We start from the raw sequence: 17,440 nt of genomic DNA, 5'->3' as shown, positions 1-17,440 counted from the left end.
CACCGAATTTTACATGCATTGTTGGAGCTAGCATACGGATGCTGATCATTACAAGGAACCAAAAATTGACATCTGCGCATACAGTTAGAAAAGAAAAATAATCCCATCACAACGATCTAATATGCGTGCTTACCGAAGAATGTATTGATCATTGAGATGAACCTGATGTTATCCTCTTCATGTTAATGGTTTTACCTTCGAACTGCTAAGACATGTTTTGTTTGGGAAACCAACTCGCAGTGCATAACTATGCTTCTGAGTATCGGAATGGTTAATAACGTCTGTTTTGTTTGCAACAAGGAGTTGTGGGACATTTTCATTCAAGTTTTTTTCGTGTTGGAAATCGTTTGGAAATGGCTTGAAATAAATAAGCTCGCGTGGTACAACCAGTCCGTTTTGTTTTTCTTTTATCTTGCTTACTGTTCCAGTTCACTGTTGTGGTAGTTATTCCTTATAAAAAATAACATATAACTCGTACAGTTCAGGGAAAATCATTCATTAGGTAAGGTTTCGGATATTTTATTTCTCAACGAAACTAGTCAAAGATATCAATTCAGGATCAATTTATGCTAGAACTTCCTTGAGCATTTCTCTGTTCCTAAGTTCCTACTGTCTGTCAATAGATAGTTCCAGCAGTGAGCACTGATCGCTCCCGTATTCATATTCAAAACGTTTTGAATCAAACTTAGCATATTATAAACAAACCGCTTTGGCCCATTAACGATTTTTATTTGGAATCATATTCTTTTGGTTGTATGAAAATGTCTGATTTTGTGCCAAATAATAGTAAATTGCTGGAAGCGTTGATTTTCTTCTTTTATTCAAAAAAAAAAAAGGCGACTGAAGCACATCGAGAGCTATAAAATGTTTACAGAAATGCTGCTCTAAGTAAAATAACGTGTTGTAATAGATAGAAACAATTTTACCGACTCCGTCTCCGTCTTCCGTTCAAATGGCCCGATAAAATCAAAATCTTCAGCGCATTATACACACTTTAATTTCATGATAAGGAAACTTTGATGTTAATTTTATTTATTGCTATCATGGTTAATATGGCGAACCAAAAGGGAATCATACTTTGCAAAAACACTGTAGAACAGCATAATTGTCCACTTAAACGATACACCCAACCAGGAGCCGGTAGACATTTTGAGCCTGCAAGAACAGATAATGTCATAATTCAGCTTACGTGTGTGCCTACACGCACCCAGCCGAAAGTAAAAAAAAATGGGATTCGAACCAGAGACATCGCGATTATTGAATCTACATTCTATCACAACTTAGTTCACTTCAAACATACAATTGAATAAAAATTTGGGTCTTGTTGTGATGTTGATGATGTACAAACACAAACGTGTAATTGTATCTGTGAAATCATAGTAGGAGCATAATAGGAGTGAATCGTGGAAAAGAAAATATAACCGTCTTCATCTTAATTCATGTCGTCAATTCATGAGCGAAAGCTATGAAACTCCGCCTGCGAATGACGGATCTATATAGTTGTATGTCCGAAAAAGAACCTGAAACTATTGAGAACCAGCGCAGGGAGTCCAGAGACCATGAGGAGGATGATTGTAATAGCTATTATCCATGGTTATTAAGCAAAGAAAGAAATGGATAAATTCCTAATCACATCACTCACCACAGTGAAACATGATTCTTAATTCCTCCCACTAAGAACCATCCCTTCCTTGACAATCGCAAGGGAACCACGCTAAAGAGGAGACCCTTGTGGCCTTCGGACGGCGAATATCATAGAGCAATTGCATGCCAAATCAACTAGACGACACTCTCCCATTTTTTGAAATTTTTACATATGGTGACGGTCACCCAAAATTACAATTTTGAATCAAGATGTTTGATTAAAATATAATGTATAGAAAATATTACTCAAAAATTTTATTTTATGTTAAAAACATTTGTATTTAGAAAGATCCACCCTTTGATATTTTAGAATATATTTTTATTGGAAAATTCTTTCAATTCAACAAATTTTTACATACACTCCGTTTCATAACTATAGAACCACTCTACTTTTCTGAGTTTCTAGAGATATGTAAGACGTCGGTTGAATTGGAGTATATAGTGTAGAGTACAATAACTATCTTTATTTATAAGACTGCCCTTTTAAACTAAATTGTTGTGTTCAGTCGCGAAACATTAAAAAAAACTAAAATGTGTCAAAATTTTTTGAATTGGGAGAGTGTTCTAATAAAAATATATTTAAAAATGTTGAATGGTAGCTCTCTTAAGATACCGAATTTTTTTAATGCAGATGCAAATTGACCGCCACCTCAAAATGGCGGTTTGCGTGCGAGACACCGCCGCTTCCGACGGCGATTCGGCGATGGACTCGATTCAAGTCATCTTGGCGGCTTGAGGCGCCTCGATTACGTATCCTTGTTGAATGGGGACTTCGTCCCCATTACATTGACCTCAGAATAAATTTCGAAAAACCAAAACTAGAAAATAAATTGGTAATTGAAATGGTAGGCATTTATACACATGATGTTTTTCCTAAGCGGTTGTTTCTGTTACAAATTGTTTACAGCGGCGATTTATTCCGGTCGCGAGAATAAATGCATAAAGAACTGATATACATAATTTTAAAGCCTCAACTCTCATGTTTTGGAATATTTTACGAACTAATTCTTATTTTGGTGTGTGTAGATGGAATGAGCAAAAATATGGGGAAGAAATAAAACCCGATTTCTTTCTGTTTTTTATAGATTTTGTGGACTACAATTTTTTTGCGAACTTATTCACTATCAAATCCAATTAGTCTTATCAACCAACTCTCATTTGATTCCTAGAACCTTCCTTTCCTTTCCTTTCAATGCAAAGATCAAACATTTCCCTTCGTCTCCGATGATTGACTGTTCAATAATTAATGATTGCATCGCAAATCGAAGGGCAGGTTTGAAAACGCGATCGAATCGCGATCTGAAGAGATATGAAATAAACGGAATTTTACAAAAATGCCTACTCTTACCCTCTTAGCTTCATTTAGAGGAGTTTTGGGAAAAAATAGTTAAAAAATGTCTCGATGGCAGCGTTTTAATTGTGTCCTATTTTTTTCAGGTTCAACCTTTACGATTCATCTCCGTAGGACATCAATATCGCTTTCTTTAATGTTTTTTTTTTGTTTTCTAAAAGCTTATCATCAAAAATTTACACATTGAGTGCCACGTGGTTTTATAGCGACTTTCCCGTCAGGTCGCGTGCGCGCCGGTATCGTGTACAGCAAATGTGAAGCGCAATATTGGCAAATTAGAATTTACTCGATGGAAATGTTTATTTAACACGTTGAGTGCCATGTCAGTCATCGGTGACTGACACCGAGCTTTCCGTTCAAAAATTTGAAACGTCTAAAACGCAATTGTATCATGAGGAAGCATTTCCGATATTATAAAAAACAACTGAAATTTTTAAGTGTTCCTTGAACCGGCATAATAAAAGTATGAATTGTAAAAAAGAAGGGATGAATTATGGCTAAGTCACTATATTTCTACTGAAAGTTCTCTATTCTACAAATAAGAATAAAAACCGCTGTTAACGCTTCGAGAACTCCAAAATGGTCTGACTTGAACATCGGCAATCAGATAATTTTGATCATCTCCTAAGTAGTTGAAACGACCTTTCCAACGTTTATAGATGCTCCCATAAGTTCGCAAGTTCGTAAGTAAGTTCAGTGTTCTTTGTGCATCCTCGACCTTGTTCAAATACTTTTTTGATGCATCAACATGCGGAATTACCTCGAATATATAAAAGCCCCACTCACTACTCCATCAAACCCATCTGTTGTTGAATCGACAAATTAATGACTATTTCGCCGGTTATTAAAAGTTTTTAGTGGAGTAAGTGTACCCTCTCTCAGACTACCATCCCTGAAACAATTTCATTATTATAATATAAAATCACTATCAGAAAAAAAAACTGTTCCAGATTCCTTGTAGAAAACTTGATACAATATTAAATAGACTTGAATTAAATAAATTTCGCGCGTTATTTAGTATTCAAATAGACTAAAACTACCGTTCTATGAATAGTTGTCCCAGTTGTGAACGGCAGAAAAGGTGTCGAAAAAACTAAGTGGAAGCATTTCTGCTAACAAATAAGTCATTCATTGGCCCACCACAATAATCAGATCGTTTCACCGATAAGTATGAATTTCAGAAAAAAAAACGCCCAGATGCACACCACACGCTCTACACCAATGTGTGAAGACAACTGAAAACACATGCTATAGAATGCCATGTGCTTGCGCGAGAGCACAACATTGCAAAACAGCGTGCATACCTTGCGCTCTCGCGCATCCGATCTCTGCCACCCTTCGACCGGCTCAGCATCCTCATTATGTATCTCTTCGTCTATGTCGGTCACTGATAAGCCACGAACCGGCAGCGAAGGAAAAGAGAAACATCGCAGGAGCGAGAGCGAGCAAAACAGAAATGAGATAAACATCATCCTGCGAATGAGAGACAATGAGGGAACCGTCGAACGCGGGAGAGCAGAACATCGAATACATCGTTTCGCATTTGCGATTGGTTGGGAAATACGCGCGCTGCACGGTGGGCTTCCCGACCGGAGTTTGGTGATTTTTCAATTCGTTCACCCGTTTTCAATTCAGTTGCGTGTGAATGCGGAGCAGCGACACAAAACAGTAAGCACAGGGTCGACGACGAGAGCATAGTCCCATTCGCGCTGACTTCGGCCGGTTTAGTCTTCGCTTGGCAGCAGCACGCGTGACAACGATTCTCTGTGTGAACGGTTTGTCGTCTTTGCTATTTTTCGGCAGAAGGATCTACTGAGGAAAGATCTCCACGTAGACGTAGAGTTATTTCGAATCCGGTGGATTTTACAGACATACCTGTTTCGGGCTGAATTTGTGACAGTGTCAAATATTCCCACCCAAAGGCTCCCATAGTTGAGCGAAAAATTCGCACGAGAGTTCCTTGAGATTATTGACTCATCTCGAGATCGAGTGACTGTGTCCAGATGATGTTTTTTCGCACATCTGTGGTGATAAGCATTTGACGCTGGAGCGAGGTGATTAACGGACTGTAGTGGTGATTCTGTGGCTTCTGATCTGGCCGATCGGAAGTGATTGATGTGAAAATTATTCTCCGGGAGTGGAAGCTCGATCGGTTTTTACCCTAATCGAACAGTTCGAACGATCGGAACCCGTTCATAACAGTTTGGAACACGAGCCGCTGGACGTTCCGGGTTTCCTGGATAGTCCTATGCCAGTGACCGAAAATCAAGTACAATTTGTTATGTAAATCAGATGGTTCTCGCTCAGTTTTGCTGGGCGGTCTCGGAGTATGTGCTCTCCATCTCGAAACGTTGAACGCGAGATCACACTTTTACTTTGGCTCACAGAAAGCACAGAGAGCTCTCATTAAAAACCGATTGGATATTTTGAGAAATTAGTGTCGGGCGGCTTATTTCTGTGGATTTTGTGGTGTTATTTTCTTCTCTTAGTACTGTGTGTGACTGCTCAAACTTACGGTTATTTCGATTCTTCCTTTTTGGCCACCGGCAGTTGTAGTTCGCGAGTTTGTCACGAAAAAAGTGAAGGTAAAAAAATTGGCGAATTCGGCAGCAGCTGGCCGCAGACGCTCACGGTCAATAGAGGGGATTGTTGCAGTTGATTTTTTTTCGTTGCTCAACATGTACAAACCTCACGTGAGAAGTTTAACGAGTGGTAGAAAATGTAACAATTAGCCGGTCATCTCGCTGGGATCCTTTCGCGTGACAGGAGAGATCTAACGGATCCTCCCCAAAAACACGACGTCCTCTCGGATGCGTGTTTGCATTGCTCGAAAAGGGGCGCAGACAGGTAGAAAGGGAAAATAGTGTGGGGTTTTGCGGATCGCCTGTTATCATCCGCGTCGTGACAGAGTTCGCGAGTTCGCGAGTGCGGAAAAACGCGTGCGGTGGTGTGTTGTAATCAGATCGAATTAAAATTGCCCCGCAGAAGAAGAATAAGAACGCACACTCAAACAGTGAAGATCAGCCTTATCGTAACGGAACGTAAAATGTGTGCAAAATTGCGATTTTTTTTTTAGTTTCTGGTTCGAGCCGCGATTTGTGTTTTGCTATCGCCATTGAGTGTATGTGCAAAAAAGGGGGCTTAGCTAATCAGTGACGCTGAGAGTTTTACATTGTTGTGGGTCTTATCACTGGTGAAAGAAGTATTGGAAAAGTGTATCGTTTTATTTTTGCGCTCTCCATTTGGCCGCAAAAGATTGGAGAGGAATGTGTTGAATTTTTGGTGCGCGCTGGCAGAACCAATTGCGCAATACCGTGACTTGGCTTGTGTGGTGGATGAAGAGCAGGAGCACGAGACCCATGCACGAACTGTACAGGTAATGATCTGATAAGATTGAATTATTTTTGTGGTATCCGGAAACATTTATAAATGTTTCGTGCATAGTGCGGAAAAATGAAATTTGAATTATAGTTTCGTATTACAGATCGGACTCGATTATATACAGTTTTAGACTCGATTATATACAGTTTGAATTTTTTTTTTAACATTTCGCAGGAAGTCCCGTATGAAGAATCGAGATGACCATTTTCTTTAGCACCCTAAACCATACGTTTTGCATCGTATTCCGAATAAACAATTAAATCCTAAAGAGTCGATATTTGACAAAAAATTTTTTTTTCGAGATTATAGTAGATCTTTGAAAAAAATTGAAACCAACGATTTCATGTACAACGCGGACTCGATTATATACAGTTTCTGTTTTCTTTTCACTGTATATAATCGAGTAAAAAACATTTTTTTTATTCGTTTTTTTTTGCATGTGTTTTTCGTTTTTTGAATATAAAAGAGGAATTTGATTTTTGATTCATCCCCTTAAAGTCAGAAAACATCTTTCTCGCATGAAAAAAAAAATTATTAATTCTCTCAGTAAGTGATAGACGATCAAATTTGATGAAAAAAAAATCCTTCTACGCATATGTTCGAATTTCAACAATGATAGAGCTATTGAACTTTTTTTTGTTTCGGACTTTATGGCCTCAAACTGGCTCTACATTACAAAGTACGCTACGTAATACGATTCTGTTGCTTTCATTGGAAAGATGAGGAAGTTTAGTACAGGATATAGTATTAGAACATCTAAATTAGTGGATTTTAATAACATTTTGGAAGCGAAAAACTTAAAAGTTAATAATTTTTAATGTGTTATTATTAATGTCATCCTAAAAATGTATATTAAACCAGATTGTTTCTATTAATCAAATTCTCTCAAAGATCTCTAATCACTCTACAATTTGTTTTTTGACACCCAACTTCTATCTTTCTCAATTTGGCTGCAATATCGATATATACAATTCCTGGTGAAAATGCAGGCAAAATCTTCAAAAATCACGATTTTTACCCCACTGTACAAGTAATAACCACTTAAATTACATCTTAACGTTGAAAGGTTACTGTATACTCACTATATATATAATCGAGTCCAAAATTATATAATATCGAATCACATATAATCGAGTCTGTATATAATCGAGTCCGACCTGTACTCCTCTCTAGAGTGATTTTTCGAATTTCAAAAACTCAAACTTTGACGGCTGTGCGACACTAGTAAATTAAGTCCGATTGAACTGAAATTTTGCCTAGGATAGTTTTTCGTTTTTAAGAAAGTTTCATTTCAAAATTCGAGATGACCATTTTCTTTGGCACTCTTATGAAGGTGGTTGTTATTTTTTAATGTTACTTTTTAACAACGATATCGGAAAAAAAAACATTTCCCCCCATTTTCAGAAGATTCGTCGCAAAATATTCTATATACTTTAATAAGATTTTTTCCGGGCTCTTTTCGTTCCATGAACTTCTAAATAGTCTGATTCAAACCTCAGGTCCAAAAAGGTTGCAACTGGGTAATTTGTATCTTCTTCTAAGTAGTAACCCAGCGTTTTAAGATTCTCCCAGGTTCGGTATTCTATGTGTAGTTTTGTCCTTGTTCAAATATTTTTTTAACCAGCAATATGTGTAATTACCTCGGATATACAGGAGAGGACAGAACATATTTTTTTTGTCATTCAATCAAACAGTATCAGAAGTCAAACGCACTTCTCCATAAAGCCTCACTGTTGTGTCGGCAAATTAGTGAGTGTGTAGTCGCATGTGATACTTTGATTTTCAGTGAAGTAAGTGAACCCACTCGCAGATTATCATCCTCGAAAATCTCATAATTGTTCGAGATTCCTTGCAGAAAACTTGACCCTCTAATAAAAAATATTCATTCTAAACGGAAAAAAAATTATTATCGTTCATAATTTGTATGTAAAAGTGTGTTTATTTCTTCCTGAAATGTAATTCTTTATTAGCTTCATCCCAATTTTGTATTCGCTAAAAACGAGTCGAATATCCGGCAGCCGGATATCCGGTATCCTTTCAAACTACTATCGGTTTCATCACTAGTAAAAACTTAAAACCCAAATTTTCATGATCTATCATTTCAGGATAGAGAAATTTGCGGAGTATTTCTTTGGTCAACTTTTTGTATATTTGTCAAATTCCGTATTGCGCATTCCGATTATGTAGTATAATTCTAGAATCATTTCAAATAATAAATCCTGGGGTAGTACACTTTCTTGAAATTTTCATGAAAAATATAGGGCGGAATCGATTACATATGATTCGAATATACTCGTATGATATGATGATAAGAAATTTTGGCGGTTTATTTGAACCCCTATGTGGTTTGACGTAGGATGTATAGTGAAAAACGTACTTTTTCGTTTATTTCACGCCATCCTCAATAGGTCCGATATAAAAATTTGAAAAAAATACTGAATGTGCATCTTACTACGATGTATCAAGAAAAATTATCAAAAAAAAATTCATCAAAAATTTTAGTACCAAAAAAAATATTGAAATTTTGAAAATTTTTTTTTGAGATTTAGAGATTCAGTACTACTCTAATTCATATTTAAATGTGTTTCGACGGCTTTTACAGATATGTGTGATTTTTTTTTGAGATTTTTCCCAGTGTTGCGCGGTATCAAAAAATATTTTTTTTATATTTCCAAAGAGTGGTTAGGTAAGGGAGTAAAAAGTGCCCCCAAAAAGTGGTTAGGTATGGCAAATATTCTAAAGGATATTAAATAAGAAATTTTGGCGGTTTATTTGAACCCCTATGTGGTTTGACGTAGGATCTATAGTGAAAAACGTACTTTTTCGTTTATTTCACGCCATCCTCAATAGATCCGAAATAAAACATTGAAAAAAATACTGAATGTGCATTTTACTACGTTGTATCAAGAAAAATTATCAAAAAAAAAATTTCATCAAAAATTTTAGTACCAAAAAAAAAATTTAAATTTTGAAAGTTTTTTTTTTGAGATTTAGAGATTCAGTACTACTCTAATTCATATATAAATGTGCTCTTACGGCTTTTATAGATTGATAAATATCTTCAAACTGTTTTTTGTTTTTGTGTTTCAAATATCTAATAATAAAAATAAAATTTAAAAAAATACACAGTACAAAAAAATGTTGTAGATTTTCTGGCATTCAAAAATTTTGAAAAAAAAATAACTTTGAGACTAACTGCTGCTCAAATTTCTATTTAAATGCGTTCGTATGTGTCTTTTTTCTACATGTGGCGTAATTTTTCCTGAATTTTTAAGAGCATTGTGTGACACAAAAATAATTTTCTTCATCGTCTGCATTATTATTTTTATTTTTTTGAAATCGATTATTTTATTGTATTTGTGGTTTTCAATTGAAAGATTAAAATAAAAAAAACAAATCGGATTTGTGGTCTCAAAGTTTTTTTTCAAAATTTCGAAATGCCAGAAAATCTATAACATTTCCTTGTACTGTGTATTATTTTTTTTTATTATTTTATTTTTATTATTAGAAATTTGAAAAAAAAAACAGCTTGAAGATATTTATTAATCTAGAAAAGCCGTAAGAGCACATTTAAATATGATTTAGAGTAGTACTCAATCTCTAAATCCCAAAAAAAAATTCAAAATTTAAATATTTTTTTTAGTACTAAAATTTTTGATGAAATATTTTTTTGATAATTTTTCTTGATACACCGTGGTAAGATGCACATTTAGTATTTTTTTCAAATTTTTATTTCGGATCTATTGAGGATGGCGTGAAATAATCGAAAAAGTACGTTTTTCACTATACATCCTACGTCAAACCACATAGGGGTTCAAATAAACCGCCAAAATTTCTTATTTAATATCCTCTACAATATTTGCCATACAGCTAGTGATTTGGTTTGGGGCACTTTTTACTTCCTTACCCGGCCAGGCCCTTACTCGAAAAACCCGCATTTGAATAAATCTCACATCATTCACCCCTTTTTCGATACTTTATGGTAAGGAGATAGCTTCTAAAGTCCATTCTTTGTGTGGACACCGACTGGACAACATCGTTGCTGGACGAGCTGGACGGCGAGGGATCGAGTGCCTTTCTCAAGGCAAGAGGGTGGAGGTGGTAGCGCTGGAGTAGAGTAGAGTAGAGTTTTCAAAGGGCCTTTCTCAAGGCTAGAGACGAATGAACTGCAAAAAATTAAAGTCTCTATAATACAAGACCTTCCTTCCTTCCTTCTAAAGTCTGGGAACTGTTGGACCTTCCAACTAACATGGGTTGAAGTTTATGGTAAAAAGGGCCCATACTTCGTTCTTAGTATTCTATGCGTTTCCGGAAACAGTCAAATGTGTTGGATTTGCGTCAAGCTCAACTTTTTTTCTTGTTCAGCTTTTCATATTATCTGATCGTAAATTGTGTATGCGGTCGAATAAAAAATAAAATGGCAACTGTAACAGGTCTTTATGAACAAACCTCTAAAAAAATCTATCTATTTTTTTGGTTCCGACCGAACCGGTATTTCAGTATTTCAGGACCAGAATGTCCCCTTATAAAAAGGTTCTGAACTTTTTGAACTGAAGTTTACTGAACTTCTTGTTCAGTAAAACATATTATGCTTCGCAAAATTTTATAAACTGATCGGTAATTATTTTGGAATAGCCTAATTGGCACGATGTTTTTGGTGTAATAACGGCAACAAACGATTCTGAAGAACTTTGTTCATTGGCTGTTCATTCGTGTTGATGGAAAAGCAATCTGCACTTGTTCATTTTGAGGGAACCCATGCCAAACCATCAAACTTCCATCTCCAAAGTTACGTGTTGATATATCATCCTATGTTCTATATTGGATAATAGAATTATCGAATCCATTTCACTTTTTTATGTGACGTTCTCTGATCTTCTAAAAACTCTTACGCGAGGCTCTCTTGTCGTAATTGGGGTATCTTAACAGATAATTTTCACCATATATGCATCAATTGTCAATCTGAAATTCCGTCAAGCTGAACTACATTTGATGTGAGAGTTGCGCAGTTGTTTTGTTGTCCACCTCAGCCACTGTACATTAAGATGTTGGAGCTACCTTTTCCAGCATATCTCTGCACATACTGAAAAAGTTTTTTTTTAAATTCGAATCTTTATTGTATTTTCACAAGTCTATACATATGCATTTGAGGTGTGAAGCAGTCCCCTTTATTCCGCGCGGCGAGTGACGTGAGATGGCTCAAATCACTGCAATCCCATAGGCGAATGGCGGGACTATAGTTCGTCACTGGGTGAGATTTGAAGTCGTGTTCTCATTTGTAATCGACTTGGGTGTCAAATAGGAGCTCAAAAGTAAGGTGGATTTCAGGATAAAGTGATAGACTTTTCTATCTCACGTCACTCGCCGCGTGGAATAAAGGGGAGTAGGGGAACCCGGGGCAAGAGTGCCCATCTGATTATTTTGCCTATTTCCATCTTTTACAATTATTTAACTACAGAACTTTGTTTTATACAGATACTGCATATATCTCACATATTATAAGCCAGAACCTTAAATATTTTTTATTGGAAAACAGATAAATACTAACTGAGCTTCTTACAACTGCAATCTATATAAGAACGCACAGGCGCAAATTAACGCAATACCCTCAGTTTCTATATGTTTGCATAACTCCACCCATAAATACAAATAGAATAATCATTTTTCTTTAACTTACTGTATGAACTAATTTAAATCGTACGCATTTATTTCAATAAAAAATAAATTTGCTATCTCTCAAATTCCGGGGCAAAAGGAGCCATTATTACCGGGGCGGAAATGTCATAGTCGTAACCTCGAATTCGATCTGTCAAATGCAAATAGTGTAATCATGGTTGTGTTCGTTGTGGTCATGGTTTGTAAATATGAACGAATTTCGTTCCGAAACCAGTGGCCGATGGAAACTATGGTTGTTGCCGTACATTCTTTAAATCATGGAGACGAGCTGCGGAGGAATATAGTTTGCCCAGAAGAACATTGTCCAAATATGTGCAGAAGTTAGGCCGTTTTAAAACTGTGTTCTCTTAACAACAGGAGGAGTAACTCGTGAATCACACCCTTAATATGCAGAAGTTATTTTATGGACTGACAACACACGACATCCCGAACCTAGGGTATAAAATCGCAGAGTGAAATAATTTAGATCACTCTTTCGATAAAACATCCAAATTGACCGGAGAAGATTGGCTTGCCGGTTTTCGTGAACGCCACCAGAACATGAGTTTGCGTTCTTTGGAATCACCGTGAATTTCACAGTGCTTCTTTCATAAAAAAATTATATTTTTATAAGATTGGCACTCTTGCTCCGTACTGGAAAAATACAAGCCAAAAACATCATTTTTGTAAATGAAACATTTTCATAGTAAACATAACTTTTTAACAATTTGATGCATAGTTACACCTGAATATAAATGAACAAACCAGCAAAAAAATGGAAAAAAATATAACAAAAGAGCATTCAAAAACGCGTATTAGCTTAAGATGGCACTCCTGCCCCGGGTTCCCCTAGCAGATAATTGCCCTTCGTTTTCAATCTTTCTTAAGATTCCAGAAACCTTCGCCATCGTGGCTTGGACCACCTTGAGATCCCATTTTTTGGCACATCTGATGATACTGGATTCTAGTTGTGGAACTGTGGTGCCTTCTCAAACATTTTCGTACAACAACTGGGACAGTATGGCCCAATACGACTCGATTGTCCGCGCCTGGGGTACGTTTGGGGGATTGTCTTCTTAGCGTACAAACGGTATGTTATGGGTGGTCAACCAATTGGCACGGAGCTAGGTCCGGCCCGAACACAATGTCTTCATCCTTATGGTAGTTTTTTTTCCAGGAGCAACTACTTTTGGTAAATAGTTCTTCGTTTAGCCCCCTCTTATTTCGGGTGCTGTTCTAGCATCCGAAAGACCCGCACTCGGAGAAAATTCTGTTCCGTGACCTTCATTGTAACCAAACGAAAACACACTTAGCTCGAACAATGCCCACAAAGAGGAGAACAAAACCACGAGCAGTCGTTTGACTCTTTCCTGCGCGTTTGGTGGAACACGTGACATGAATATAGCCGAGCTACTTGTGACTCACCGGTTATAACGAAAGTTAAGTTGACATATGCTTGAAATTTATATTTTTGATCATTCAGTTTAAAATAAACATGTATTTTTAATATACAATAAGCAATTCATGGGTACACGAATAATGCATTACATATGACGAATTTTATGCCAACTCGACTGGCCGTTGGCAGCACCATCTCAGATAGCAGTGAATCGTTGTGGGTGTAAAGACATGGGTCATTTAAGAAACTTTTCATACTTGAAATATTCGAAAAACAATTAGACTACTTTTTGGAAAATGACAATTTTTTTTTCTTTATTTTTAACAAAAAATTTTAATTTAAAAACTATGATACCTACAAAATTCATGTCAAAGGATGAAATGCAGGAAATAATTTAAATTTTCACAAAAAATACCAAAAATTTTTGGAATAAAATTTCGCTGCCAAAAAAGCTATTTTAAAAATTAAAATTGATTTTTCTCAAAAACGATTTTTTTTCAATTCCCAAAAATATATATATGAATAGCCCTTATAATTTCCAACAAGTCGTCTATACATCGAAAGATGGGCACTTTTACAGGGAAAACGTTTTTCGAACAACATTTTTTTAACTTTTTAACTCCGTAACTTTTTAATGTTTTCTTTGAAAAAAATACAACTTATCCTAATTTTGTTTAAAGGCAAGATAGCGATATACTGTATTCGACAAAGTTCTAGATCTTGTTAAAATATAAACTTTTGTCGAAGACATCAACTTTCTATAGTTTTTGGAATATAAGTCATTTTTGTATGAAGACTCCTGAAAAAAAAAATGTTTTGCTCGTAACATTTCTGTGTGTAAATTCTCATGCTTGACATGTTCTTGACTTGTTTCTAAATAGAGAAAAGTAAGCAGAGATAATTTCTTTGGTATTTTTTTGTGAAAATTTAAACAATTTCCTACATTTCATCCTTTGACAAGATTTTTGTAGGTGTAGTTTTTAAATTATAAATTTTTGTCTAATTCTTTTTCAAATATTTCAAGTATGCAAAGATTCCTAAATGACCCATGTCTTTACACCCACAACGATTCACTGCTATCTGAGATGGTGCTGCCAACTCCTAAGACGAGTTGGCATGAAATTCGTCATATTTCTGATTATCAAGGTTGAGATGAACGTTTTGAACTGCAAAAATGCGCCATCGCAAGTTTGATTGGTTCGCAATGTTCGAACATCTGAGTGATTACCACATTTCATTTTATGCCCTCTTACCATATAGTTGTACCCCACAAGTACACAAACATGTCAAACAAGATCGTAAAAACCTGCCGATCGCGGACCAAACAGCATCCAACAGCGGGCATCAATCCTCGTGCGACCATAAAGAAAGCCAACGATTCCCTCTCACTTTTGGCCAAAATTCTCGGGTAAATAAAAAAAATCAAACACAGAAAGGAAAGAAGTTCTGTAAAACGTCGCAAATCCACGGCTCACGATGTCATCTTGTTTGTGTTTCGAGAGTGCAACACATGTCTCGATGCAGTCGTACGCCACGCATCAGCCTGGGGTTAACGCAATAAGGTACGTGTGCGTGTCATTTCAGTGGATGGATGATGGATGTGATTTAACCCGCAAAATGGACCAAACTTGAACTGATTCGATGGCTTCGGAAAGGTTTCGATGGATAATTGAAGCGCTGATCGTCTTCCGAAAAACTTCCACATGTTCAGGTGAGCCTCGAGAAAAAAAAACCCCAACCTAAATGAGCCATGCGTGACCATCCACGACAACCGAACCTGGGGGGGAAAGGTGATGGTTTGTCGCCTGACGGTGTTTTTTGGGTTCTTCTGTCATGCTTCACTTTACGGAGAAAGTTTAATTGAAAAATCGAAGCCGGTGCTTCATTAGCGTTATTAAGTTGTCTTGTCGGAATGTGAAAAAGATTATAAATTCTTCGTTGATGTTCCGTAAATCAAGTCTCGTTCTGCTTTCCTCTCAGCGGTGTGCGGTGTGGCACCGGCGAAGTGCTTTTATGGTTACATAAATTAATTTTCTGCTCGACTTGCTCCGTACTTTGTACCACACCATTGGCTGCACTTTCGTTTGACCGCAACGCACCGCCGGAGGTGCGTTTTACTTGCTTAGAATGAGGATTACCGTCTGAAAACACGCTTGTGCCAGCAGAGGCCAGCAGAGATGAACGTGATGATTTCGGGAGAAGATGTACCAAAGTATTCTAATATTTAAATTTGTAATATCAATGCCAGTGTGGAACAAGACATAGATTACTTTACAACACACATAGATAATTATACAGTGCTTTCTAATGGGGATGATAGTAGTTTGAACGCCGAACCTATAAGTGATTCCAAATTCACCATTACACCCTCTGAAACTAACGGTTTGCTGTGCATACTTCCCATATGTTTTCAAAAATGCCGCATAGTCACCATGAGCATCGTGAAATATTCATTAAATTTGAATAGTGTTCAAGAGTTCAAATATGATTTCCAGTATAGTTTATTAACCATGTCAACAATGTCAAATGCAAACCCCTTTTCATCGCAAAAATCCTTAAGTGTGATTTCAGCTAATAACTTATTTTGACCCATCACACTCAATTCGTGATATTTTTAAAGAAATAATATTTTTTGTGATCAAAACCATGACCAGCAGCTGAAAATAAACGATAAGAGTAAGAGTTTTTCGCTCCTTTTTTCCGTTAACGGGAAATTTCGCACGAATGAATGAATTTCGTTCGCACACACGTACACACACAACCGCACGAACGATTCGACTAAAAACTCAAAAATTTCCGTATGATAAGCGAGAAAGGTCGATGGGGAGGTGGGTGTGTGTCTGCTGGTGGCGGGCGGTGGTGGGATTGTTTTATTTTGCGCGATTCGCATTCGTATCATTCGCGCGATCACGAAGCCCCATTATCGTTCGCCGTTGTCATCGTCATCATCGTCGTCGTCGCTGGTAGTTGTCAGTCTCCCAGCCGGTCGGTCGGTCGGTTTGACGAAGAATCGCAATTGTCGCATGGCTTTTCGCTGATTGGTTTACGGGTTAAGGTTCCGTTTCGTCGTTAGCCAGAGAAGGAGGGATCGGGCGGATTGCAATGTGGCGGTGGGATCGGTGGCGCACTAGTGATAAATGAAAATGTGAGTATGTACATTTGTACATTTAGGCCAATGACCCTTCTTAATACACATCTCGTGGCGGTGATGAATGGTGCCGCTCGGCGGGGAGGAGGAGCGATGCGAATGGAGAATGGTTGGCGGGTTGCGCGTAGTAGGTTAGCAGTTCAGAACGGAGTGTTTGTTTTCCCGGGGAAGCCACAATTGCGCGTATTTGGGTTAGAATCCAAAGCATTTGACAATTTTTAATGCCATAATTTTTGTATGTTTTGCTATGCTAATTATGTAATTTATTCAACTTTGTACTATACTCAACATGTTATTAGTAAGCAACATCAACCTCAATATTGCGCGTTTCGCGCGCTATAGGAAATGGAAAGGTCTTGCGTATCACACGAGTCACTGGTTTGCGGTTTCAATGCCTTAAATTGTATGCTGTAATGGCTCGATCTGATTTTCGATCGGACCAAGGCATTTCACTGGTTCGATTCCATTAGTCTTGCTACTTGCTACTTGAAATGCAAATGAAATCTTTATGGCACAAAAAAAAATCTATGGTCATAGCAAATAAAATTTGCGGTACGTTTCGTCACCGGAGCGGAATTTTCATTATGAATTGGTTTTTCTTAATTAAATTTATTCTGAGATCAACGTAATGGGGACGTAGTCCCCATCAATCGAGGATAAGGAACAGAGCTTACGGCTTAATTTTTAGACCCTAAGCCGTCGAGGTGACGCAATCCGAGTCGGCCGCCGACCCGCCGTCGGAAGCGGCGGCCTTTCGCAAACAAACCTTTGTTCCATCGATTGCCCGGTTAGTTTGAAACATAGGATACGATCCTTTAGTTAGGTCCGACCGAGCGTTAGCGAGCGTTGAACGGCATACGTT

The 17,440-nt window shown here is 37.2% G+C and overlaps 1 protein-coding gene across 3 annotated transcripts in view; it reads left to right on the top strand.

The window, feature by feature from the left end:
• Positions 1-4,741: 4,741 nt before the first annotated feature.
• LOC129777044 (uncharacterized) overlaps positions 4,742-17,440 on the top strand; it is a 187,473-nt gene continuing 174,774 nt past the window's right edge. For all 3 annotated transcript variants that reach the window (XM_055783094.1, XM_055783092.1, XM_055783093.1), the window contains exon 1: positions 4,742-6,371. The gene's annotated coding sequence lies outside the window, so the exon portion shown is untranslated. The remainder of the gene's footprint in view (positions 6,372-17,440) is intronic.

Source organism: Toxorhynchites rutilus, chromosome 3 (genome assembly GCF_029784135.1).
Source record: "Toxorhynchites rutilus septentrionalis strain SRP chromosome 3, ASM2978413v1, whole genome shotgun sequence".
Lineage (NCBI taxonomy): Eukaryota > Metazoa > Arthropoda > Insecta > Diptera > Culicidae > Toxorhynchites > Toxorhynchites rutilus.
This window is presented reverse-complemented; position numbering and strand designations above follow the sequence as displayed.